The 24,037-nt window shown below is 44.9% G+C and overlaps 2 long non-coding RNA genes across 2 annotated transcripts in view; one reads left to right on the forward strand and one right to left on the reverse strand.

Moving 5' to 3' along the window:
- Positions 1-24,037, forward strand: part of LOC146194183 (uncharacterized) — a 667,843-nt gene that overhangs the window by 41,327 nt on the left and 602,479 nt on the right. The window lies entirely within an intron of this gene.
- On the reverse strand, positions 3,148-11,076 carry LOC146194184 (uncharacterized). The gene is made up of 3 exons (XR_014705431.1): positions 10,294-11,076; positions 8,277-8,423; positions 3,148-3,458 (listed from the first exon to the last, which is right to left on the reverse strand). It is a non-coding gene; the product is annotated as an uncharacterized LOC146194184 (long non-coding RNA).

Below are 24,037 nucleotides of genomic sequence, written 5' to 3' on the forward strand. Positions count from 1 at the left end.
CTGTTAGGCTTTGTGTTTATTAACGTGTTTCGATTCGTTTTAGCCGCTATGTGCGAAATTGAATCGCAGTTCAGAGCCTAACCCGCGCAAGCTGGATGACCGCGTTTTGCACATTAAGCACAGAAATGCCTGTAAGTCTTTGTGTCTATTAACTTCTTGCGATTGGCTTTAGCCGCTATGTGCAAACTTGAATCGCAGTTCTGCGGCGAACCCGCGCAAGCTGGATGACGCCGTTTTTCACATCGTGCCTAAAAGTGCCTGTAAGGCTTTGTGCGTATTATCTTGTTGCGATTCGCTTTAGCCGCTATGTGCAAACTTGAATCACAGTTCTGAGCCTAACCCGCGCAAGCTGGATGACCGCGTTTTGCACATCAAGCCTAAAAGTGCCTGTAAGGCTGTGTGTATTAACTTGTTGCGATTCCTTCTAGCCGCTACGTGCAAACTTGAATCGCAGTTCTGAGCCTAGCCCGCGCAAGCTGGATGACCGCGTTTTGTACATCATGCGTAAAAGTGCCTGTAAAGCTTTGTGTGTATTAACTTGCAGCGATTAGTTTTAGCCGCTTTGTGCAAACTTGAATCGCAGTTCTGAGCCTAACCCGCGCAAGCTGGATGACCGCGTTTTGCACATCATGCCTAAAAGTGCCTGTAAGGCTTTGTGCGTATTATCTTGTTGCGATTCGCTTTAGCCGCTATGTGCAAACTTGAATCACAGTTCTGAGCCTAACCCGCGCAAGCTGGATGACAGCGTTTTGCACATCAAGCCTAAAAGTGCCTGTAAGGCTTTGTGTGTATTAACTTGTTGCGATTCGTTCGAGCCGCTACGTGGAAACTTGGATCGCAGTTCTGAGCCTAACCCGCGCAAGCTGGATGACCGCGTTTTGCACATCAAGCCTAAAAGTGCCTGTAAGGCTGTGAGCATTAACTTGTTGCGAATCGTTCTAGCCGCTACGTGCAAACTTGAATCGCAGTTCTGAGCCTAGCCCGCGCAAGCTGGATGACCGCGTTTTGTACATCATGCCTAAAAGTGCCTGTAAGGCTTTGTGTGTATTAACTTGTTGCGATTCGTTCTAGCCGCTACGTGCAAACTTGAATCGCAGTTCTGAGCCTAGCCCGCGCAAGCTGGATGACCGTGTTTTGTACATCATGCCTAGAAGTGCCTGTAAGAAGTGGCGTTCTAGCCGCTACGTGCAAACTTGAATCGCAGTTCTGAGCCTAGCCCGCGCAAGCTGGATGACCGCGTTTTGTACATCATGCCTAGAAGTGCCTGTAAAGCTTTGTGTGTATTAACTTGTAGCGATTCGTTTTAGCCGCTATGTGCAAACTTGAATCGCAGTTCTGAGCCTGACCCGCGCTAGCTGGATGACCGTGTTTTGCATATCATGCCTAAAAGTGCCTGTAAGGCTTTGTGTGTATTAACTTGTTGCGATTCGTTTTCGCCGCTATGGGCAACCTTGAATAGCTGTTCTGAGCGTGACGTGCTCAAGCTTGAGTGACGCCTATTTGCACATCATGTCTGAAAGTGCCTGTAAGGCTTTGTGTGTATTAACTTAATGCGATTCGTTTTAGCCGCTATGTGCAAAATTGAATCGCAGTTCTGAGCCTAACCCGCGCAAGCTGGATGACAGCGTTTTTCACATCATGCCTAAAAGTGCCTGTATGGCTTTGTGTGTATTAACTTGTTGCGATTCATTTTAGCCGCTATGTGCGAAATTGAATCTCAGTTCTGAGCCTAACCCGCGCAAGCTGGATGACAGCATTTTGCACATCATGCCTAAAAGTGCCTGTACGGCTTTGTGTGTATTAACGTGTTGCGATTCGTTTGAGCCGCTATGTGCAAACTTGAATCGCAGTTCTGCGCCTAACCCGCCCAAGCTGGATGACGCCGTTTTTCACATCATGCCTAAAAGTGCCTGTAAGGCTTTGTGTGTATTATCTTGTTGCGATTCGCTTTAGCCGCTAAGTGCAAACTTGAATCGCAGTTCTGGGCCTAACCCGCGCAAGCTGGATGACCGCGTTTTGCACATCAAGCCTAAAAGTGCCTTGAAGGCTTTGTGTGTATTAACTTGTTGCGATTCGTTCTAGCTGCTACGTGCAAACTTGAATCGCAGTTCTGCGCCTATCCCGCGCACGCTGGATGACCCCGTTTTGCACATCATGCCTGAAAGTGCCTATAAGGCTTTGTTTGTATTATCATGTTGCGATTCGTTTTAGCCGCTATGGCAAACTTGAATCGCAGTTCCGAGCCTAACGCGCGCAAGCTTGAGTGACGCTAACTTGCACATCATGCCTAAAAGTGCATGTTAGGCTTTGTGTTTATTAACGTGTTGCGATTCGTTTTAGCCGCTATGTGCAAACTTGAATCGCAGTTCTGCGCCTAACCCTCCCAAGCTGGATGACGCTGTTTTTCACATCATGCCTAAAAGTGCCTGTGGCTTTGTGTGTATTATCTTGTTGCGATTCGTTTTAGCCGCTATGTGCAAACTTGAAACGCAGTTCCCCAAGCAGCACACCAGCATTGGTCCAACAATGGTTCATCACTGGAAAAGAATGGCATCAATATTGGACTGATATTGGCATTTGGGCATTTTACTACATTCTCCATTCTTGGCCCATCTTTCGTTCCAAGATTGGTCCAGTGTTCAACCAAGCTGGAGCCACCAATGTAGGCACAATATTAGACTTTCCATTCATGCACCATGATTCTTGCCAATACTGTCCAGCATTATACCATCATTGTATTACCAATATTTGTTTAATACCAGCTATTCCATTGATGGCCCATTGTCAATGTCAATATCATACCAATGGTTAGCCATTGCAGGTGCACTGGCTACTCCATTCATGCCGCATATTGTCGATACCAATATTAATCCAATGGTTTATGGGTACACCGGCTACTCCATTCATGTGCCATTGATGATGTCAAGATTACACATTTTGTGGCACTGCCTGTGCAGGCCAGAAAATGCAGCCTTTTTCATTCTAGCCATATTCGTGACAGCACATCGAACTTGCTGGGACAATAATGGCCTTTCAAATAGGAGTGGCCATATAAATTCAAATTGTTGCTCATGTGCAGCCAGTAGATATTCACAAAACAAGGGCATGGTTCACAAAAAGATAATATTTATTGCAATTGTTACTATAGACGGCCGTTGTTACTAGCCAGCGCTGAGGGCACACACAGCAGCAGTTAGCGGGGCAGTGGCAGGGTTGGTCAGGGCAGGGCGGGCTCTCGGGAAGTGGACGGGGCCAGGGAGCTGAAGGGCACACTCATAGGCGTAGTGAGGGGGCTGACCCTGCAATTGCATTCACAGGTGGCATGCCTGGTTCGCCAGGAGAGGTTTCAGCATAACGCCTTTTTCTTCCACCCCTCCTGTCACAGGAACCAGGCAGCCACCTTCGAATAAATGCGTGTGCCTCCAAATCGTCCACCCCAACTTTTTCGCAAATGGCACCTGCACAAAAACAATGAGGAAACAAAATTTACAACACTATTACGAGGCATATAAAATCGCGCGCATTATTTTAGGAAGATGTAGAAAATTCCAGGATTCATGTACCGAAATTTATGGTCAATGAGAGACACTATACTGATGAGTTCCAGACTAGTTTCAGCTGCCTTGGGTTTATTAGGATGAAAGACGCACATACATTGCATAGCATGTGACCTGTTGCATTTTGATCGCCTCCACAGCAATACGGCTGAGACAGCCAGTGTTTCATCCCACACTAGGAATTAGTGCTTGATTATCGGCTGTCTCCGCATATGACTGGCGCGCTAGTTTTTTGCCGCTCCTACGCTTTCTGCGATGTGCAAACAGTCTATACTAATAATCGTTACCAAGAGAATGTTCGGCGACCATTTTCATTTTTTTAAATGGCAAGATATAATATACACAAGCGATCTAAGCCCACGACTGCTGCACTGGCCGCTGGTTAGCTGATATACGCTTTTGACTGGTTTTGTGGGTAGTTCACTTAAACGGGAGCTCACTTAAACGGGTAGCTCACAGGTGCATCATTTTACACATATACTGCTTGTCCAAGCAAATTTGATCCAAGGGATAAAAAAAAAACATTTCGGAGGCAGGCAAAGGAAACCAGATATATATTGCTGGAAGCTACCTTGAGCGCCGCAGAAAAGGTTTTGTTTGGAATCCTTATTGACATTATTTACCTAAATTACTGATTAATGACTTACACAATAAATGGTGTTGCTACTTTGAAGAGTACCGGCACAATCCACGTTTGATTATTTGTGACAAAGAACCCTCACGTCTGCATTTTGAACGCCAGATACAATAGGAAACCACGAAAATACAGAAATCTGATTCCCGGACAATACAATTGAGGACTTGGCTTGGCTCGACAGCCCTGTGTAGCGTTATACCTACAAGTTGCCTATGGTTTCTTCGTCCGCGCCAGCACATCGTCCAACAAGACTGTATTTGTATTTTACAGCTGAAAAATACTGTTAAACTCATTTATATCCTTACCGCTTTGTAGTCATTATCCGCATTGCAAAGTTCGGCGCGCTCATTGTAACTCGAGCCTTCCATCGCCAGCATATCACCCTTACTCATGCATGGGGCTAGCAATCTTAGCGGCAGGTTATTTTGTCCGCTCAAAATCATGTTGTGAGCAGCACAGTTGAGGTGCGCGAATAGGCTGGTAACGGTTTCGGTATCTACATAACCCGGAATTTATCTACAGCTGAAAAAAAAGGTACACATGAGGTTTCTAACAGCAAATATTGAAACAGGGGTTTCCGAACGTGCTCACCGACTCTGTAAGTCCTATTTATTGTCTAAAGTGAATATTTAGTACTTGAAGCGAATAACCTCACTTCCCCACGTACAAAATAAAAATTTTCTGCGCTGTCCTAAGTGGCTGCCAGTAATGCACCACCGGTTTCCATCGTCTGTTTCTAATGGTTTATTTATAACCCTTGGCTCAAGCTATGGGGCGCAGCAGGTGTAATGTAGCTTGAATAAAACCTGCAAGAGATCATATATATGGGTAGATTTGTAAGGTTTACAGATTTCACTTACAGATTCTACAGGAATCGCGTCACTGCGGCCTTTCTTTAAAATTGACACGTAATAGCGCTATATTCGTGGCTAAAATAAAGTAATCAACGCATTAATTCAGCTTAGCAAATGCAGCTGTAACAGAAAGTGAGGGCTGGCTACACCTAAGGTGTGCCTAGCTTTCTAATTTTCTTAGATGGCACAACCGTTCGAAATATGGAATATTAAAAAAAGCCCTTGATATTGGCTTTCTCACAGCGTATTATGGGTGCCTTAGATAAGAAACATAATCGAGGTCCCATGGCCATCTTTCGTTTCCAATTAAATTCTTATATGTGGTGGGCAAGTATCTAGACACAAAAGAATTAACTTTAGTTTTTCAAGATACGCGTAGTTTTCTCGAAAAAAAAAAAACAATTGTATGGTATATCTCTAGAGGTAGAAAACGCTGTTTTTGCCATTTCAAAATGTTGCAAGTTTGAATACCGTGATTTTGTCATCTGCTCTTTTTTACTCACTAAATATATGCAGGTTTTATATTTACAAACACTATTAGAAACCTTTTTTGTTTTTGCAGTTGTGTTATTAAAAAATCGCAAACTTTTCTTCAGGAGCGATACGCTGCAAAAATATTCATTTTTAACCTTATGTACTGGCATATGATGCATTAGGTTGGTTGCACTAAATATGTTTTCACTTCCTGACGCATGTTCTTAATTCCAGGCAGTATCTGGAGCTCCAGACCACTAGGTGTGTTCTCCACAACGCATCAAAATTGCTCAGAATTCGAAAACAGCAGTAAAGGGCAAATTTGCTGCAATTAAAAAAAGATCATCTTCGATTTTCATTCAAATCCCTCTCAAAAATCTTCAGTACCTCAAAAATATCACGGACTAAAAAGTGTTGCGTTATACTGTTTAAAAATATAACATTAAATATTAAACCGAGGGCTTGTGCTGATAATGGCCAAACTCAGCCTGCATTCTTGCAAGATTCAATAATATCTTGGCACAGAAACTATTTTTCTACATTATCTAGGTTCCATTCTTTATTTCTGAAAAAATTTGAAGCTCTAGATTTGTGTGTGTATCTGCATATTATTTTGAAATTGGACAAAAGTAAGAAAATGGTAAAATAAGGAAAACTGATTAGAATGGAAGAAACGGCCGCAACATCAATTTTTATCAAAATCTGTGGAAACAATGCAAAGTACTTTGTTAATTTGAGTCAGTAAATATATTGAATTCTGCAAAATGTAATATTAGAAATATAAAAATGCTTGTTTTTGTTCTATAGATGTGCTTATATGGCTCCCCCTTATGGAATAGGCATCAAAACTTCAATTTAGTATTTGCTTAATTTAGTTACATTTTACCTTAAGTAAAATTTAAAACATTGTCAGCGCTTAACACCGTTTTTCTGCTTCTGGGACAAATACTTAATATAGCTTAAAATGGTATTAATTCACTATTTCTGTCAATTTCATGGCAGAACGCAAGTTAAGGCTGAACTTTTTCTCTGTCCTGCATTCTTCTTTATTGCTAGGTGCAATAGTATTAATCTAGGTTATTAATATATTATTCCATTTGTCAGCTGTGACCACCACTAACAATACTATATTTTTGAAGATGATTTTTCAATGTGTAATTTTTATAATTACAATCTTAAGCAAATCGCTTTCCAGCATAATACTTTTGGTGGCATTACAGAGAACACACATAGCAGCTTAGAGCTCCAAATTCTGCCTTAAATTAACAATATGACCTGCGTAATAAACACAGAATATTTTAGTGCAAACAACGCAATGCGTCACGCCAGTATGTAAGGTTGAACATTAACATTTTTGTAGCGCGTTGTTCTTGAAGCAAAGTTTGCGATTTTTTACTAAATCAACTGCATCAATAAAACACACTTTTAATACTTCTTATACAAGTAAACGTTACCCAAATGCGGTGAGTAAAAAACAGTGGATGACAAAATTATACGCAACCAGCCGGCCTCCAAACCTGCAACTTTTTGAAACGACAAAAACGGCGTTTTCCAGCTTTAGTGATAGGCGTTTTTTTTTTTTTCGAGAATACTACGCCGCATCTGGCAAACCTAAGGGTCATTCCTTTGTGTCGAGACATTAGCCCACGACATATGAAAATTTAATTAAAAAAATGGTCATGGCACCACGATTACCGTTCCTGTCCGAAGACATCCATATTTGTTTTCATTTCGTCTCTTCAACAGGCTGGTTTAGCCAATGCGGTGAATAAAAATATCATCGCATATATTAAAGATTTTCGCGCTATATGTTATACCTAAAGCTACCTATATTGTCACAACTGTCATACATTATTTGTAGCTGAAACATCACAAAAGGGATTCGATTGCAAATTGTTCGCTAGTTAAATAGACGTACGAGATGACACACGTATACTTTGTAGAATACAATTTAGGAAAGAGCAGATACAAACTACAGGCGAATAATGCTATGATATGGAGCATATGTATTACTCCGGTTAACAGTAAAAAAATCAACTTTTAACATATTAATATATTCGACAAACTATTGCATGCTCACATAGGAACACAATTAATGAGCTCATCCACGCATCTAATGTCTATGGGCATTAGACGTGTGGATGACTTCGTTTTATTCCAATTCGTGCGTCACTGAAAATAATTGAACGAGAAAAAAGTTAATGTCTACACAATTTTCAGTGAGTATACCACAAATTATACTAAGGTGCTTCATATATGTCACATCACCTAGCAAGTGAAATGGGATAACAGAAGTAATCAGACTCTAACCCTGATCAGCATTTCGCTTTTGCGCCATCTTTGTAAGTTTTTAGGCAGGCTTTTCCACTGATTATCCTCTTCTTTATACCCCTGCCACCCACAAGACACAAATCTTCTGGGGGTACCGAACTGTTGGTTTTCGCACCAGTGATACAACTTAATCGATCCATTTATACGTAGAAAACACTCTCGATGCGCACCTAAAAAAAATGAAAGCATGTATGTGTAGGCGAAATCATTCACCGGCGATTTAATAATATGATTTGAACAATAAAATCAAAGGATCACACTCGAAGTAACAAAAAAGTGGTGGAGAGATAGGAATTGAAGCAATGAAAGGCGGTTGCTTTCTGCAAAAAGCCAATAGCAAGAGGTCCACCGTCTATAAGAATAGGCAATAAAAATAAGGCATATTTAAGGGTGCATGCAGCAGTTACAGTGATGCAGTGCTACCTTTTTTTAGGCAGGCTTTTCCGCTGATTTTCTTCTTTATTTCCCTTCCAACCACAGGACACATATCTTCTGGGGGTTGTCGGCTTTCGCACCAGTGATACAACTCAATCGATCCACTTCTACGTAGAAAACGCTCCCGATGCGCATCTAAAAAAATGAAAGCATGTATGTGCAGGCTAAATCATTCACACATGATAAAACAATATGATTTTAACAATGAAATCAAATGATCACACCCAGAGCAACAAGAAAGTGGTGGAGAGATAGAAATTGAAGCAATGAAAGACGGTTGCTTACTGAACAAAGCCCTAACTAAGAGGTCCTGCGTCTATAAGAATAGGCAATAAATTAAGGCACGTTTATAGGTGCATGCAGCAGTTAAAGTGATGCAGTGTTAGCTTTCTGTTTCACTGCAGTGATTGGTATAAATATTACAGCAATTGCTAGGCATCTCAGGTAACCCCATTGAAAACTTCATCCAAGGTACCGAGGAGCAGTGGCGTGTTATTTGCAGCTGTTAACGGAAAGACAGGCTATCCTATGAGTGCATGCGCATTTCCTCCTTTTTGTATACTTGAGTAAAAGCGACTGAACAGTGAGTGTTGTAAGAGGTGCAGCGTCCCTAGGAATGGGGAACAAAATTAAGTTTTAGTAAACAGAGGTACAAAAAGAAGCAAATATGCCTGCAATAATAGCATGATGGCCTACCTTTTGATCAACAGCTGTAAACAACCTGTCACTGCCAGTCGGTTCTTTAGATAGGCTTATCAATGCCAGAGCTTAAAGCTAAGAGCAATATGAGTAATGTTTATTGCGGTCACGGCCGTAAACAATTCTAGCGGAACACTCCATTACTGTAACTATTCAACCGTCCATTTATACATATCGTTCATTAAAGAACCATGCACATCATATTAAGTTGCTCTTTTCTACTCCCAAATGATTTCCTATAGAATTAGAATACGTGGATCGCTGCTTCGGTTTCAACATTCTTGCACGATGGCTATGGCGTGCACTTCATGCATACGGTACGGCACGTGAGGTACAAAGAGCTGTAATTGCCGAACAGGCGGACCTGACGTCCTGTCCCATTTCGCCTGAAAACGCGCCGTCATCAAGCGCTTCGCGAGCAATATATTTCGGACGATATGGTTGCCTCATACCGGCCGTCAATGTTTTGTACATTGTGTCCCGCGTGCACGTTGTTTACTTTGCAGTGACAGGGACGCAGTGCACACACGGCTGATGTGCCTTTTTGCTTGTATTGTTATTTTCCCCCGCCCTCGAAGCGCGTCTGCGAAATCGCTCTCCTATTGTCGCCGCTTTCTGATAACGCCCTCACCTGAAGGCACGTGCTCAGAAGGGGGGCGTCGATTAAGAAAATTTTGAAAAGGGGCTCACTTGCGCTGTTCACGGCTTTCAATTCCTCAATATGATATTAACCATTATAAAAGTGGAGGTTCATTATGACTTAATTATAGCCTAGTCATCAAGCGGCATCACGCACATGTCTGCCCCACTGTAAAATTCGCTTGCACAGACGGCACGAACAGTTTTCAAAACTTCGTCTGTACATCTGAAAACAAAAAACTGCCCTTAACTCTTAACAAAATCCAGAAACTGTGTGAACATGGCTTCCTGCGCGCAGAAAAGACGCTGTCCAAAATATATGTACAAAGCCGGGCGCATAGTATCTGGTTACTAATTGATTGCGGCGCGCTGCACAGTCAAAAAACTGCGCAAATGGCTGCCTGCAGTGTTCTGTCACGTGTTGGTGCATACACACCTGTTACGCACGGCTCCTCTATTTTCGGCGCAAATGCTATTCATATCGCAGCCAGCAAATAAGTCCACGCACTTGCTTGCATGTAACCCGGACGAAAATTCGCTTAGTTCTTGAAGTCATGCTTCGCGCAGTTGTTTCGAGGAGAATAAGGAAAGAGAACATTTGGGACTGGTAGGAGATTATATAGAACCAATTATGAAGCAATAGCATGCTGCAAAGATATATACTCACGGTCTAAGATGACGGCGTTCACTGAGTCCGATAATGCCGATGGTATCCCGCCGTTGCTGTAATCCGTACTCCGGCGACATTTCACAGCTCAGCTATTCACTGATATGTAGCAAGCACCAACCGGAGCAAATGGACACGTATAGGCGCAAGAGAAAATTATGCACAGCACAATGAAAACGAAAATTAATGAGGGAAGAAATTAAAGAAAGGTTTAAGAAGCTGTCACAAGCCTTGTAGCGTCTCCAACAAGCTCTGAAATGAACGCTTCGGGAGGAGGCCGCACAGCAGCGCAGCTGGGGATGCTGTCTGTTGTGTCTTGCACGTAGACGCGTAGGCGAGGGGGAACAACGACCCGCTCAACCAGCGCGTGATTCCCGCCGCGGTGTTGTGTTCGCAAGGGCTGCGCGTGGGAACGAAGGACCAACGACCCTCTCAACATTCCATTCCTCCTTTACCCAGCCCTCTTCTGCTTGCACCGGCCAGCCGTGACTTCGGACCGTGCCGATGAGCGGCCGCCAGCGCGCACCGCTCGAGTCGAGTTCTAATAAATAGTTTTGTTTTGTGTGTTCGCAAACGCATTGTTTCTTCAAGCCAACCACGGACAAACATTTTCTAAAAAAATAGAAAGCCTCCCCATCTACCATCCACATTCTTGCGTAAATCCATACAGCTGGTGCATCGACAAATGCGCGCGTCCCCTCCCTTTCGCCACCTATGATCGAACAAAGGATGGTCGTTCGACCTTTCATATTTACTTCAAAATATTATATACTGTTGCGTGATGACTGATTAATAATGTCAAAGAGGCGGAGTTCCGAGCTTCTCTTCTATTCTGGCCAACTTTGGTTATACATTATACAAATTATGCTCAAGTTAGCTAGCTGAAAATTATCCAATTATCCGACTAAATATATACATGTTTTTATTTGTATTCAGTTAATGTTCGCTTTTCGGGTACGAGTAGATGTTTTTATAAAAATTCTAAACATCGGAAACGAAAATTTTCCTAATTTGCAGGCCTTTATTTCAGAAAAGGTTCATGGTAGAGCAGCAAAAATTCCACAATATGTTCTCAGCATATATATCCGCAAACAGCTAAAGCTCATATTTTTATGACATTTGGATACAGAGATACGATCGCGCTAATTTACAGAAAACAGCGAACATTGAAAATTTTTAGGAAAACAAAAACAGTTTTCACATTGTTTAAACTTTTTCCACCTATTCTACACTACCTCAGCTTTCAAAACCATTAAAACACCTTGCATAATTTTGTTGCGCAAGTAATTATGGCCACATCAATAAAGCCTTTGTCTAATTATAGCGCACCGCGCTGTTGTGAACATTCTACGGAATTTGTGAATTGTTCAAGGTTTTTAAATTTTGGCATATAATTTTGTAACAGGGAGAAATATATTTACAAAAGAGGATTAAAGATATATACATTGAGGAACAGCCAATGAGCCAGGCTACGAGGGCCGCCCATTCGACGCACTTCTTTTTCTTAATCTTCCACAAACGAGCGCGCCACTTCGTCCTCATCATTCTCCAGCTGTAACAATATTTCTTCGCTCATGTTTTGTCTCGACTTCGCAAATCGACGGTGACAGACACAGCAATGAATGATTCAGAATCAATTTTGTGCGCGTCGAGGTCCTGAAGCGCTGTGGCATCAGGCAATACACAGACGTTTTTCGCAATCACCTTCACCTTAACGCGGATTGCACAAAAAGACGATAACGTTCAATGAGCAAGCAACGTATTCCAAATCATTTTAGTAGAATGAAAGAATTGGAAAGGGCATGGAAAACTGCCTCATTAAAACAGTGTTTGTAGGCTGCATTCGTTTTTTCGAATGACTCGACAGCGATCATTATTTTCATTCCTGTACAGTTTTTTTTTATTCCTTTGCCACCGCCTAGCGCGGTTGGAATGGTCAAACTCTAAACTAATAGGCGGCAAAAAACTATTTTTTTTTATTGTCGATATATATGTTGTGCGCCATATAAATGTACCGGGGCCTTCATGCTCGCAGTCTGCACGAAAAACTGTCATTTTTTTTTTACCACCGTGTGAATGCCCAAAACTAAAATGGTAACCTCGCGAGTCTTCCGGCTTTTCATTTTCCAGTGATTGCGTCTAGAAAGTACACACATCGTATTCGGTCCTTTCTCCAGGTAAACAGACGATGCTGCGCGTAGTTCCTTATGGATAATACAAAAGCACTAGAACAAAAACATCGCTGAGAAAATGGTAATTTGTTCCTTCAACTTGAGGCAACGTTTTCCTTCTCGGCAATGAAAAAGCTACCTTCTAATCACTAATTTAAAGTCACATGAACATGCTATGGCGACACGATTTCGTTTTTATGCGCGTTCTCACTGACGACTGGATTTGTACTATAGGTTACGTATAGATGCAGGGATGTAATCGGCGTCCAATACAGGCATATTGGGTCGTGAGTGCTAGCCGGTCTGGGGTATACATATGTGGTCGCACGGTCGTGCTATCATTAGATATAATTGTGCGACAAGCGTATGCGCCTGCGACGAAATCTGCATGCATGCCAATAGGCTAAAACCATAAACACATATAGCTGACCCCCAAAGGTGCGCCGCATATGAGCGCACCGAAAAGACGAATCCAGACAGTTGCAGCGGTACGTGCTTGAATGCGTTATAGTAATTGTCGTCCCGTACGTGGTACTTGATGAGGTCCGGACGATCGGCTAAAATGTTGTCGGAATTAAATGCCGCGGTTTGGCGTCCAGCGCACGTGTATTCAACCATAAAAATGGAGAATTTGTTTTGATTGAATGGTCAACGGAAAATATTCACTTCGGCAGCCCATTAAAGCTGCGTTTTTAGGATGGCAATGACATTTGCGAGATCAGGGGAAAAAGTGGTCCATCGTGGGCAGTTTTCATACAGGGATAGCTAATACTGGAAAAACACAAGACAAATTGCAATGGTCCATTACAGCCAGTTTAAAACAACGGAACGGTCAACGTCGGAAGAACACAGGACACCTTGGTCCATTGTAGCCAGTTTTAAAAACTGAACGGGCAACGCCGGAAGAACACTGGACAACATGGTCCATTGTAGCCAGGTTTAAAAAAGGAACGGCCAACGACGGCGGAACACAGGACAACTTGGTCCATTGTAGCCATCTTTAAAAAACTGAACATCCAATACTGGAAGAACAGAGGATAACATTGTCCATTGTAGCCATGTTTAAAAACCGGAACATCCAATGCCGGAAGAACACAGGACAACTTGGTCCATTGTAGCCAGTTTTAAAAAACGGAAAACCCAATGACGGAGGAAGGCAGGACAGCTTGGCCCATTATAGCCAGTTTTAAAACCCGTGCGACCATTATTGGAGGAACAACGGCAATCTCGGTCCAACATAGACATTCTGTATGTACGGCAGTGCCAATATCGGGAACTCACTGTACATCTTGGCCCAAGCTAGCCAGTGTTGGCTACTGGCAGCGCCAACAATGGGAGAGCACTGGCTAGACTGGGCCATTGTTGGACATTGTGTTGACTGGCATGTCCTATGTTGGGAGCATGCTGGTTAGGCTGGCCCAATGTAGGGCCACTGCTTGCCGTCGTACTTACAACATTGGCCCAATGCTTTGTGCTGCCTGGGTCTGAGCCTAACCCTCGCAAGCTGGATGACAGCGTTTTTCACATCATGCCTAAAAGTGCCTGTTAGGCTTTGTGTTTATTAACGTGTTTCGATTCATTTTAGCCGCTATGTGCGAAATTGAATCGCAGTTCAGAGCCTAACCCGCGCAAGCTGGATGACCGCGTTTTGCACATCAAGCACAGAAATGCCTGTAAGGCTTTGTGTCTATTAACTTCTTGCGATTGGCTTTAGCCGCTATGTGCAAACTTGAATCGCAGTTCTGCGCCTAACCCTCCCAAGCTGGATGACGCTGTTTTTCACATCATGCCTAAAAGTGCCTGTAAGGCTTTGTGTGTATTATCTTGTTGCGATTCGCTTTAGCCGCTAAGTGCAAACTTGAATCGCAGTTCTGGGCCTAACCCGCGCAAGCTGGATGACCGCGTTTTGCACATCATGCCTAAAAGTGCCGGTAAGGCCTTGTGTGTAATAACTTGTTGCGATTCCTTTTAGCTGCTATGTGCAAACTTGAATCGCAGTTCTGAGCCTAGCCCGCGCAAGCTGGATGACCGCGTTTTGTACATCATGCCTAAAAGTGCCTGTAAAGCTTTGTGTGTATTAACTTGCAGCGATTCGTTTTAGCCGCTATGTGCAAACTTGAATCGCAGTTCTGAGCCTAGCCCGCGCAAGGTGGATGACCGCGTTTTGTACATCATGCCTAGAAGTGCCTGTAAGAAGTGCCGTTCTAGCCGCTACGTGCAAACTTGAATCGCAGTTCTGAGCCTAGCCAGCGCAAGCTGGATGACCGCGTTTTGTACATCATGCCTAGAAGTGCCTGTAAAGCTTTGTGTTTATTAACGTGTTGCGATTCGTTTTAGCCGCTATGTGCGAAATTGAATCTCAGTTCTGAGCCTAACCCGCGCAAGCTGGATGACAGCGTTTTGCACATCATGCCTAAAAGTGCCTGTACGGCTTCGTGTGTATTAACGTGTTGCGATTCGTTTGAGCCGCTATGTGCAAACTTGAATCGCAGTTCTGCGCCTAACCCTCCCAAGCTGGATGACGCCGTTTTTCACATCATGCCTAAAAGTGCCTGTAAGGCTTTGTGTGTATTATCTTGTTGCGATTCGCTTTAGCCGCTAAGTGCAAACTTGAATCGCAGTTCTGGGCCTAACCCGCGCAAGCTGGATGACAGCGTTTTGCACATTATGCCTAAAAGTGCCTGTAAGGCTTTGTGTGTATTAACTTGTTGCGATTCGTTCTAGCCGCTACGTGCAAACTTTAATCGCAGTTCCGAGCATAGCCCGCGCAAGCTGGATGACCGCGTTTTGTACATCATGCCTAGAAGTGCCTGTAAAAAGTGCCGTTCTAGCCGCTACGTGCAAACTTGAATCGCAGTTCTGAGCCTAGCCCGCGCAAGCTGGATGACCGCGTTTTGTACATCATGCCTAGAAGTGCCTGTAAAGCTTTGTGTGTATTAACTTGTAGCGATTCGTTTTAGCCGCTATGTGCAAACTTGAATCGCAGTTCTGAGCCTAACCCGCGCTAGCTGGATGACCGTGTTTTGCACATCATGGCTAAAAGTGCCTGTAAGGCTTTGTGTGTATTAACTTGTTGCGATTCGTTTTAGCCGCTATGTGCGAAATTGAATCGCAGTTCTGAGCCTAACCCGCGCAAGCTCGATGACAGCGTTTTTCACATCATGCCTAAAAGTGCCTGTAAGGCTTTGTGTGTATTAACTTGTTGCGATTCGTTTTAGCCGCTATGTGCGAAATTGAATCGCAGTTCTGAGCCTAACCCGCGCAAGCTGGATGACAGCGTTTTGCACATCATGCCTGAAAGTGCCTGTACGGCTTTGTGTGTATTAACGTGTTGCGATTCGTTTGAGCCGCTATGTGCAAACTTGAATCGCATTTCTGCGCCTAACCCGCCCAAGCTGGATGATGCCGTTTTTCACATCATGCCTAAAGGTGCCTGTAAGGCTTTGTGTGTATTATCTTGTTGCGATTCGCTTTAGCCGCTAAGTGCAAACTTGAATCGCAGTTCTGGGCCTAACCCGCGCAAGCTGGATGACCGCGTTTTGCACATCAAGCCTAAAAGTGCCTGTAAGGCTTTGTGTGTATTAACTTGTTGCGATTCGTTCTAGCCGCTACGTGCAAACTTGAATCGCAGTCCTGAGCCTAGCCCGCGCAAGCTGGATGACCGCGTTTTGTACATCATGCCTAAAAGTGCCTGTAAAGCTTTGTGTGTATTAACTTGCAGCGATTCGTTTTAGCCGCTATGTGCAAACTTGAATCGCAGTTCTGAGCCTAACCCGCGGAAGCTGGATGACCGCGTTTTTCACATCATGCCTAAAAGTGCCTGTAAGGCTTTGTGTGTAATAACTTGTTGCGATTCGTTTTAGCAGCTATGTGCAAACTTGAATCGCAGTTCTGAGCCTAACCCGCGCAAGCTGGATGACAGCGTTTTGCACATCATGCCTAAAAGTGCCTGTAAGGCTTTGTGTGTATTAACTTGTTGCGATTCGTTCTAGCCACTACGTGCAAACTTGAATCGCAGTTCTGAGCCTAGCCCGCGCAAGCTGGATGACCGCGTTTTGCACATCATGCCTAAAAGTGCCTGTAAGGCTTTGTGTGTTTTATCTTGTTGCGATTCGCTTTAGCCGCTAAGTGCAAACTTGAATCGCAGTTCTGGGCCTAACCCGCGCAAGCTGGATGACCGCGTTTTTCACATCATGCCTAAAAGTGCCTGTAAGGCTTTGTGTGTATTAACTTGTTGCGATTCGTTCTAGCCGCTACGTGCAAACTTGAATCGCAGTTCTGAGCCTAGCCCGCGCAAGCTGGATGACCGCGTTTTGTACATCATGCCTAAAAGTGCCTGTAAAGCTTTGTGTGTATTAACTTGCAGCGATTCGTTTCAGCCGCTATGTGCAAACTTGAATCGCAGTTCTGAGCCTAGCCCGCGCAAGGTGGATGACCGCGTTTTGTACATCATGCCTAGAAGTGCCTGTAAGAAGTGCCTTTCTAGCCACTACGTGCAAACTTGAATCGCAGTTCTGAGCCTAGCCCGCGCAAGCTGGATGACCGCGTTTTGTACATCATGCCTAGAAGTGCCTGTAAAGCTTTGTGTGTATTAACTTGTAGCGATTCGTTTTAGCCGCTATGTGCGAAATTGAATCTCAGTTCTCAGCCTAACCCGCGCAAGCTGGATGACAGCGTTTTGCACATCATGCCTAAAAGTGCCTGTACGGCTTTGTGTGTATTAACGCGTTGCGATTCGTTTGAGCCGCTATGTGCAAACTTGAATCGCAGTTCTGCGCCTAACCCTCCCAAGCTGGATGACGCCGTTTTTCACATCATGCCTAAAAGTGCCTGTAAGGCTTTGTGTGTATTATCTTGTTGCGATTCGCTTTAGCCGCTAAGTGCAAACTTGAATCGCAGTTCTGGGCCTAACCCGCGCAAGCTGGATGACCGCGTTATGTACATCATGCCTAGAAGTGCCTGTAAGAAGTGCCGTTCTAGCCGCTACGTGCAAACTTGAATCGCAGTTCTGAGCCTAGCCCGCGCAAGCTGGATGACCGCGTTTTGTACATCATGCCTAGAAGTGCCTGTAAAGCTTTGTGTGTATTAACTTGTAGCGATTCGTTTAAGCCGCTACGTGCAAACTTGAATCGCAGTTCTGAGTCTAGCCCGCGCAAGTTGGATGACCGCGTTTTGTACATCATGCCTAAAAGTGCTTGCAAAGCTTTGTGTGTATTAACTTGCAGCGATTTGTTTTAGCCGCTATGTGCAAACTTGAATCGCAGTTCTGAGCATAACCCGCGCAAGCTGGATGACAGCGTTTTGCACATCATGCCTAAAAGTGCCTGTAAGGCTGTGTGTATTAACTTGTTGCGATTCGTTCTAGCCACTACGTGCAAACTTGAATCGCAGTCCTGAGCCTAGCCCGCGCAAGCCGGATGACCGCGTTTTGCACATCATGCCTAAAAGTGCCTGTAAGGGTTTGTGTGTATTAACTTGTTGCGATTCGTTCTAGCCGCTACGTGCAAACTTGAATCGCAGTTCCGAGCCTAGCTCGCGCAAGCTGGATGACCGCGTTTTGTACATCATGCCTAGAAGTGCCTGTAAGAAGTGCCGTTCTAGCCGCTACGTGCAAACTTGAATCGCAGTTCTGAGCCTAGCCCGCGCAAGCTGGATGACCGCGTTTTGTACATCATGCCTAGAAGTGCCTGTAAGGCTTTGTGTGCATTAACTTGTTGCGATTCGTTCTAGCCACTGCGTGCAAACTTGAATCGCAGTTCTGAGCCTAGCCCGCGCAAGTTGGATGACCGCGTTTTGTACATCATGCCTAAAAGTGCTTGCAAAGCTTTGTGTGTATTAACTTGCAGCGATTTGTTTTAGCCGCTATGTGCAAACTTGAATCGCAGTTCTGAGCATAACCCGCGCAAGCTGGATGACAGCGTTTTGCACATCATGCCTAAAAGTGCCTGTAAGGCTTTGTGTGTAATAACTTGTTGCGATTCGTTTTAGCCACTATGTGCAAACTTGAATCGCAGTTCTGAGCCTAACCCGCGCAAGCTGGATGACAGCGTTTTGCACATCATGCCTAAAAGTGCCTGTAAGGCTGTGTGTATTAACTTGTTGCGATTCGTTCTAGCCACTACGTGCAAACTTGAATCGCAGTTCTGAGCCTAGCCCGCGCAAGCTGGATGACCGCGTTTTGTACATCATGCCTAGAAGTCCCTGTAAGAAGTGCCGTTCTAGCCGCTACGTGCAAACTTGAATCGCAGTTCTGAGCCTAGCCCGCGCAAGCTGGATGACCGCGTTTTGTACATCATGCCTAGAAGTGCCTGTAAAGCTTTGTGTGTATTAACTTGTAGCGATTCGTTTTAGCCGCTATGTGCGAAATTGAATCTCAGTTCTGAGCCTAACCCGCGCAAGCTGGATGACAGCGTTTTGCACATCATGCCTAAAAGTGCCTGTACGGCTTTGTGTGTATTAACGTGTTGCGATTCGTTTGAGCCGCTATGTGCAAACTTGAATCGCAGTTCTGCGCCTAACCCTCCCAAGCTGGATGACACTGTTTTTCACATCATGCCTAAAAGTGCCTGTAAGGCTTTGTGTGTATTATCTTGTTGCGATTCGCTTTAGCCGCTAAGTGCAAACTTGAATCGCAGTTCTGGGCCTAACCCGCGCAAGCTGGATGACCGCGTTTTGCACATCATGCCTAAAAGTGCTTGCAAAGCTTTGTGTGTATTAACTTGCAGCGATTTGTTTTAGCCGCTATGTGCAAACTTGAATCGCAGTTCTGAGCATAACCCGCGCAAGCTGGATGACAGCGTTTTGCACATCATGCCTAAAAGTGCCTGTAAGGCTTTGTGTGTAATAACTTGTTGCGATTCGTTTTAGCCACTATGTGCAAACTTGAATCGCAGTTCTGAGCCTAACCCGCGCAAGCTGGATGACAGCGTTTTGCACATCATGCCTAAAAGTGCCTGTAAGGCTGTGTGTATTAACTTGTTGCGATTCGTTCTAGCCACTACGTGCAAACTTGAATCGCAGTTCTGAGCCTAGCCCGCGCAAGCTGGATGACCGCGTTTTGTACATCATGCCTAGAAGTGCCTGTAAGAAGTGCCGTTCTAGCCGCTACGTGCAAACTTGAATCGCAGTTCTGAGCCTAGCCCGCGCAAGCTGGATGACCGTTTTTGTACATCATGCCTAGAAGTGCCTGTAAAGCTTTGTGTGTATTAACTTGTAGCGATTCGTTTTAGCCGCTATGTGCGAAATTGAATCTCAGTTCTGAGCCTAACCCGCGCAAGCTGGATGACAGCGTTTTGCACATCATGCCTAAAAGTGCCTGTACGGCTTTGTGTGTATTAACGTGTTGCGATTCGTTTGAGCCGCTATGTGCAAACTTGAATCGCAGTTCTGCGCCTAACCCTCCCAAGCTGGATGACACTGTTTTTCACATCATGCCTAAAAGTGCCTGTAAGGCTTTGTGTGTATTATCTTGTTGCGATTCGCTTTAGCCGCTAAGTGCAAACTTGAATCGCAGTTCTGGGCCTAACCCGCGCAAGCTGGATGACCGCGTTTTGCACATCATGCCTAAAAGTGCCTGTAAGGCTTTGTGTGTATTAACTTGTTGCGATTCGTTCTAGCCTCTACGTGCAAACTTGAATCGCAGTTCTGAGCCTAGCCCGCGCAAGTTGGATGACCGCGTTTTGTACATCATGCCTAAAAGTGCTTGCAAAGCTTTGTGTGTATTAACTTGCAGCGATTTGTTTTAGCCGCTATGTGCAAACTTGAATCGCAGTTCTGAGCATAACCCGCGCAAGCTGGATGACAGCGTTTTGCACATCATGCCTAAAAGTGCCTGTAAGGCTTTGTGTGTAATAACTTGTTGCGATTCGTTTTAGCCGCTATGTGCAAACTTGAATCGCAGTTCTGAGCCTAGCCCGCGCAAGCTGGATGACAGCGTTTTGTACATCATGCCTAAAAGTGCCTGTAAAGCTTTGTGTGTATTAACTTGCAGCGATTCGTTTTAGCCGCTATGTGCAAACTTGAATCGCAGTTCTGAGCCTAGCCCGCGCAAGGTGGATGACCGCGTTTTGTACATCATGCCTAGAAGTGCCTGTAAGAAGTGCCGTTCTAGCCGCTACGTGCAAACTTGAATCGCAGTTCTGAGCCTAGCCCGCGCAAGCTGGATGACCGCGTTTTGTACATCATGCCTAGAAGTGCCTGTAAAGCTTTGCGTGTATTAACTTGTAGCGATTCGTTTTAGCCGCTATGTGCGAAATTGAATCTCAGTTCTGAGCCTAACCCGCGCAAGCTGGATGACAGCGTTTTGCACATCATGCCTAAAAGTGCCTGTACGGCTTTGTGTGTATTAACGTGTTGCGATTCGTTTGAGCCGCTATGTGCAAACTTGAATCGCAGTTCTGCGCCTCACCCTCCCAAGCTGGATGACGCTGTTTTTCACATCATGCCTAAAAGTGCCTGTAAGGCTTTGTGTGTATTATCTTGTTGCGATTCGCTTTAGCCGCTAAGTGCAAACTTGAATCGCAGTTCTGGGCCTAACCCGCGCAAGCTGGATGACCGTGTTTTGCACATCATGCCTAAAAGTGCCTGTAAGGTTTTGTGTGTATTAACTTGTTGCGATTGCGATTGGTTTTATTCTAGTAGAAATTAAGAAGAAGAAATGGACATGGGCAGGAGATGTAGTGCGAAGAGAGGATAACCGATGGTCGCTGAGGGTAACAAACTGGATTCCAAGGGAAGGAAAGCGTAGCAGGAGGCGGCAGAAAGTTAGGTGGGCGGATGAGATTAAGAAGTTCGCAGGGGTCAAGTGGATGCTACTAGCACAGAACCGGGTTAAGTGGAGAAATATGGGAGAGGCCTTCGCCCTGCAGTGGGTATAATCAGGCTGGTGATGATGATGATGATGATTCGTTTTAGCCGCTATGTGCGAAATTGAATCGCAGTTCTGAGCCTAACCCGCGCAAGCTCGATGACAGCGTTTTTCACATCATGCCTAAAAGTGCCTGTAAGGCTTTGTGTGTATTAACTTGTTGCGATTCGTTTTAGCCGCTATGTGCGAAATTGAATCGCAGTTCTGAGCCTAACCCGCGAAAGCTGGATGACAGCGTTTTGCACATCATGACTGAAAGTGCCTGTACGGCTTTGTGTGTATTAACGTGTTGCGATTCGTTTGAGCCGCTATGTGCAAACTTGAATCGCAGTTCTGCGCCTAACCCGCCCAAGCTGGATGATGCCGTTTTTCACATCATGCCTAAAAGTGCCTGTAAGGCTTTGTGTGTATTATCTTGTTGCGATTCGCTTTAGCCGCTAAGTGCAAACTTGAATCGCAGTTCTGGGCCTAACCCGCGCAAGCTGGATGACCGCGTTTTGCACATCAAGCCTAAAAGTGCCTGTAAGGCTTTGTGTATTAACTTGTTCGATTCGTTCTAGCCGCTACGTGCAAACTTGAATCGCAGTTCTGAGCCTAGCCCGCGCAAGCTGGATGACCGCGTTTTGTACATCATGCCTAAAAGTGCCTGTAAAGCTTTGTGTGTATTAACTTGTTGCGATTCGTTCTAGCCGCTAGGTGCAAATTTGAATCGCAGTTCTGAGCCTAGCCCGCGCAAGCTGGGTGACCGCGTTTTGTACATCATGCCTAAAAGTGCCTGTAAAGCTTTGTGTGTATTAACTTGTAGCGATTCGTTTTAGCCGCTATGTGCAAACTTGAATCGCAGTTCTGAGCCTAACCCGCGCAAGCTGTATGACCGCGTTTTGCACATCATGCCTAAAAGTGCCTGTAAGGCTTTGTGTGTAATAACTTGTTGCGATTCGTTTTAGCCGCTATGTGCAAACTTGAATCGCAGTTCTGAGCCTAACCCGCGCAAGCTGGATGACAGCGTTTTGCACATCGTGCCTAAAAGTGCCTGTAAGGCTTTGTGTGTATTAACTTGTTGCGATTCGTTCTAGCCGCTACGTGCAAACTTGAATCGCAGTTTTGAGCCTAGCCCGCGCAAGCTGGATAACCGCGTTTTGTACGTCATGCCTAGAAGTGCCTGTAAGAAGTGCCGTTCTAGCCGCTACGTGCAAACTTGAATCGCAGTTCTGCGCTTATCCCATGCACGCTGGATTACCCCGTTTTGCACATCATGCCTGAAAGTGCCTATAAGGCTTTGTTTGTATTAGCATGTTTCGATTCGTTTTAGCCGCTATGGCAAACTTGAATCGCAGTTCCGAGCCTAACGCGCGCAAGCTTGAGTGACGCTAATTTGCACATCATGCCTAAAAGTGCCTGTAAGGCATTGTGTGTATTAACCCTTTGCGATTCGTTTTAGCGGCTATGTGCAAACTTGATTCCCAGTTCTGAGCCTAACCCGCGGAAGCTTGAGTGACGCCTATTTGCACATCAGGCCTAAAAGTGCCTGTAAGGCGTTGTGTGTATGAACTTGTTGCGATTCGTTTGCGCCGCTACGTGGAAACTTGAATCGCAGTTCTGAGCCTAACCCCGCAAGCTGGATGACCGCGTTTTGCACATCATACCTAAATGTGCCTGTTAGGCTTTGTGTGTATTAACTTGTTGCGATTCGTTTTCGCCGCTATGGGCAACCTTGAATAGCAGTTCTGTGCGTGACGTGCTCAAGCTTGAGTGAAGCCTATTTGCACATTATGCCTAAAAGTGCCTGTAAGGCTTTGTGTGTATTATCTTGTTGCGATTCGCTTTAGCCGCTAAGTGCAAACTTGAATCGGAGTTCCGAGCCTAGCCCGCGCAAGCTGGATGACCGCGTTTTGTACATCATGCCTAGAAGTGCCTGTAAGAAGTGCCGTTCTAGCCGCTACGTGCAAACTTGAATCGCAGTTCTGAGCCTAGGCCGCGCAAGCTGGATGACCGCGTTTTGTATATCATGCCTAGAAGTGCCTGTAAAGCTTTGTGTGTATTAACTTGCAGCGATTCGTTTTAGCCGCTATGTGCAAACTTGAATCGCAGTTCTGAGCCTAACCCGCGGAAGCTGGATGACCGCGTTTTTCACATCATGCCTAAAAGTGCCTGTAAGGCTTTGTGTGTAATAACTTGTTGCGATTCGTTTTAGCCGCTATGTGCAAACTTGAATCGCAGTTCTGAGCCTAACCCGCGCAAGCTGGATGACAGCGTTTTGCACATCATGCCTAAAAGTGCCTGTAAGGCTTTGTGTGTATTAACTTGTTGCGATTCGTTCTAGCCACTACGTGCAAACTTGAATCGCAGTTCTGAGCCTAGCCCGCGCAAGCTGGATGACCGCGTTTTGCACATCATGCCTAAAAGTGCCTGTAAGGCTTTGTGTGTTTTATCTTGTTGCGATTCGCTTTAGCCGCTAAGTGCAAACTTGAATCGCAGTTCTGGGCCTAACCCGCGCAAGCTGGATGACCGCGTTTTTCACATCATGCCTAAAAGTGCCTGTAAGGCTTTGTGTGTATTAACTTGTTGCGATTCGTTCTAGCCGCTACGTGCAAACTTGAATCGCAGTTCTGAGCCTAGCCCGCGCAAGCTGGATGACCGCGTTTTGTACATCATGCCTAAAAGTGCCTGTAAAGCTTTGTGTGTATTAACTTGCAGCGATTCGTTT

Source organism: Amblyomma maculatum, chromosome 3 (assembly GCF_055883805.1).
Source record: "Amblyomma maculatum isolate TAMU_Amacu chromosome 3, ASM5588380v1, whole genome shotgun sequence".
Classification (NCBI taxonomy): domain Eukaryota; kingdom Metazoa; phylum Arthropoda; class Arachnida; order Ixodida; family Ixodidae; genus Amblyomma; species Amblyomma maculatum.